Here is a 3,713-nt window from a genome sequence, read left to right as displayed (position 1 = left end):
GGTTATTCTGACTCCCAGATCCGGCGGGAGGGTCGTATTCATCTCTCACTTCCTTCGATGGCTAGGGTTCGCTCTTCACCCGTTCATCCGGGGCTCATGTTTTATTATGGACTAGATTTTCACGATCTAGCCCCAGATTCTTTCCTCCACGTCTCGGCGTTTATCATTACGTGTGAGGCCTTCCTCCGAATTCCCCCACACTTCGGCTTATGGCACTACTAGGAAAAGGCCTGCTAGTGGCGCACCTGTTTTGCCTACTAATGGCGCACTACAGGTGCGCCACTAGAATCACGCCATTAGAATTTTTTACTAATGGCGCACCACAGGTGCGCCATTAGTATATGGTATACTAATGGCGCACCAGGCAGTGCGCCATTAGTACATCACACGGTGCGCCATTACTATCTGACTTAGTAATGGCGCACCACATAGAAGTGCGCCATTACTAACATTTTTTTCAAAAAAAATTTAGAAATACTTTTTAAAAAAAATCAAGTTTTTTTCAAAAAAAATTTCGCTTTTTTCTTAATCTCGGGTCACTATGGCTTAATCTCGGGTCAATATGCTTAATCTCAAGTCAAATCGCACTTCGTGGTCAAACTTCCCGAAAGGTCACCCATCCTCACACTACTCCAGCCCAAGCACGCTTAACTTCAGAGTTCTATCTCCAACCCCCGCACCGCTCACTTAACAGGCACTTGTTGATATATCTAGCATATCAATCCTATTAAACCTTGTTGATGTCTAGGACTTTTGTTCATGTTCATGAGTGTGATGAAATTTTGAAAAAATATTTCAAACTTCCGTTCATATTACGTATCATATTTTGAACATTTTTTCCAAAAAAAAATTGAAACTATTTTTTTCTGTTACTAGTGGCGCACCTAGCAAATGGTGCGCCACTAGTAAGTTTGAATTTTTTTCCATTTTTCCCCCTCGAGATCTTAAAAGTCCCGTATCTTTTTTTCTGTTAGGTTTTTGGGGATTCTAAAAATGTTCAACGGGGTTCCCCCGATTGGATTCAGATGTATCTTTTCGAGTAGATGATTTTTCACATAAAAAACTTTTTAATCCGAGTTCGTATGCAAAAGTTATGCCCATTTTACAAATTCCAGAGAGATTGTGCAAATAAAGTCGAAATTCATATTTGTAAATTTTCCCAACAACTAGACCACATATCACATGGGAAACTTTTTTTTGACATTTCCATCATTTTCTTTTATTTTTTCTAAAACTGAAAAGGCGGTCCAGGGGGGTGCATTCGATGGAATTTTTGGGCAAAGTTAGTAATGGCGCACCGAGGGTGTTGTGCGCCATTACTAGTTAAAACTAGTAATGGTGCACTATCCCCTGGTGCGCCATTACTAGTTTTGAAAAAAAATAAAAAAAACTATTAGTAGTGGCGCACCGAGGGTGTGGTGCGCCATTACTAGTTAAACTAGTAATGGCGCACTATCCCCTGGTGCGCCATTACTAGTTTTGAAAAAATACAAAAATTGTTAGTAGTGGCGCACCGTGGATGTGGTGCGCCATTAGTATTTGGACACTAATGGCGTACCAACACATGGTGCGCCATTAGTATATAGTAGTGGCGCACCACATGTGTGGTGCGCCATTAGTGTCCATATTATCTATAACCCTTTTCCTAGTAGTGTGGCTCAAGACCTTTAGTGTGAAGCTGAAGATGGTCGATGGGAAACAACCAGAGTGCGGCGGCGCTGTAGTGAGCAAGCTTACCAATACTCACTGGACAAAAGGCTCTTTCACCGAAGCTTCCAATCAATGGCAGCGGGAGTGGTTTTACATCACAGAACCCCGCGGCACCAAGTGGGCGGCTATACCTGCGTACCATTCTGGTCCTCTGTGACAGCTTGCATCGTGGATTAACAAGGGGCTGGACTAGGGATCAGTTGATGAAGTGCAGACTCTACAGAGCCGCATCCGAACCCTCCTTGAGAAGGACATTGATCTTGTCAATATGATTCAAGTAATGCTAGTCCGCCGAGCCCTACCATGCTAGCGTAGGCCTCTCCGCATGTGGGAGTTTAATCTAGAAGGACCACGGACCCTTCACCACTTCTTCGGCACTACGCACAAAGGGATGTGGAAGTTGTTTTTCGGGAAACGAAAACAGTGGCCGGACACCACCGAGGACATCGGCCTCGACTGCAACCATCCGGATACCTCGGTAAGCGCTCAATTGCCGAACACTTTGTAGTTAAGTATGCCGTAATATGTTACTGAGAAAACTATCTTCTTCCAGGGCTGGATAAAGAAAGCGGAGCGAACCAGGTGTTCGGCCCCCCTTCCCGAAGACTCAGCGTATCCCGTATTAACAAGGATGCTGGCCCCGATGCCGTATCAGGTGCCTGCGAAGGGAGACAAGGCGGAGAGCAGGAAGGCCAAAGGTGGCCTCCCTTCCGAGGGTACATCAGACACCGTGTACGGGGAGATCAAGATTCCCCGCCCGAAGGCCAAAGTGAAGGAGAAGCTGACATTCCTTCTCCCCACGGTAAGAAAAGGGCCGCCTCCGAAGGTTGGGAGGAAACGGCTCCTATGAGGCAAGATGCCCCTGTTGGGTGGCTCGGGCTTGGAGGGCGACGTCATCGCGCGGCCCCATGATGAGGACAAGCCTATAGCCAAATCGTAAGTGAACAAGGGTGCTTTTAAACACGTCCTGTTCCTTTCTTGTTACCAAGGTAACGTCTAAAATGTATGTTTTTGCAGCTCGGCACACAGCCTTCTTCACCGATCCTCTTCCTCGGGGGATCTCCTCCCGGAGATGATGGAAAGTGAGACCCCTCCACCGGTCTCCTTGCCCAATAGGGCGGACGACCTCGAGGTGTCGTCCCGGAGGGTCTCTCCTGATCAACAAGTGGTGCGAGGGGGTGATGAAGACACTACCCGAAGGTGATACTTCGGTAGCCCGGGATCCGGGGGCCAACAATAAAGGCCCCGGACTGTCCGGCTTTCAGCCGGAGACGACTCTTGGGATGGATACACGAATCCCTTTGAAGGGAGGCCGTACTCCTAGAGCAGCTTCCGGAGGTCCAGAAGCACCGGATATATTGACGAACATGCATGCTGCGACAGGCGTCCGTCTCGGAGGAACATCGTACCTTGATGGGTACAGTGGTTAAAAAGGTTTTGTCCACGAAAAGCGGATTGAATGAAGCCTGCACGAGCCTACTAAGAGGCTTCGAGGTTTGTACTGTAATTTTTTTTATTTTGTTTTATTCACAAACCGCACCTGTGTATAGGTAGTAGCCCCTGAGACTCGGATTAGCTTCCCGAGGGAGGCGATCAGAGGATCAAAAAAGATAAGCCCAGGAAATAATATGATTAGTTGAAATGTAGGCTGTCACTTCCCTGGCGTCCGCCCGGACTACAGAAGTTGCCGATCTGGAGCGGAAGCTTGTTGTGGCGGGAGATGACCTTATGCTTATCAACAAGCGTCTTGACGAGTCGCAAGGTATGTTTGTGGGGCAGTCCTTACAAGCACGTGCTTTGTAATGTAAGCATGACACGAAATATTGTATATTGACATATGCATTAATGCAGATGGTGCCGCCGCGGTCGAGATCCTTCTAGCTGAGCTGGCCCGGGCCAAAGAGCAGGCCCGGATTAATAATGCGGTTGCCGAGAAGGCATCTGCCGAGTTAAAGGCCGAACAGGCTGCTCGGCACCAATGCGAGGAGAGAATATCCATGATG

The sequence above is a fragment of the Triticum aestivum genome, chromosome 2D (assembly GCF_018294505.1).
Source record: "Triticum aestivum cultivar Chinese Spring chromosome 2D, IWGSC CS RefSeq v2.1, whole genome shotgun sequence".
NCBI lineage: Eukaryota > Viridiplantae > Streptophyta > Magnoliopsida > Poales > Poaceae > Triticum > Triticum aestivum.
Note: the sequence above shows the minus strand (reverse complement) of the source record.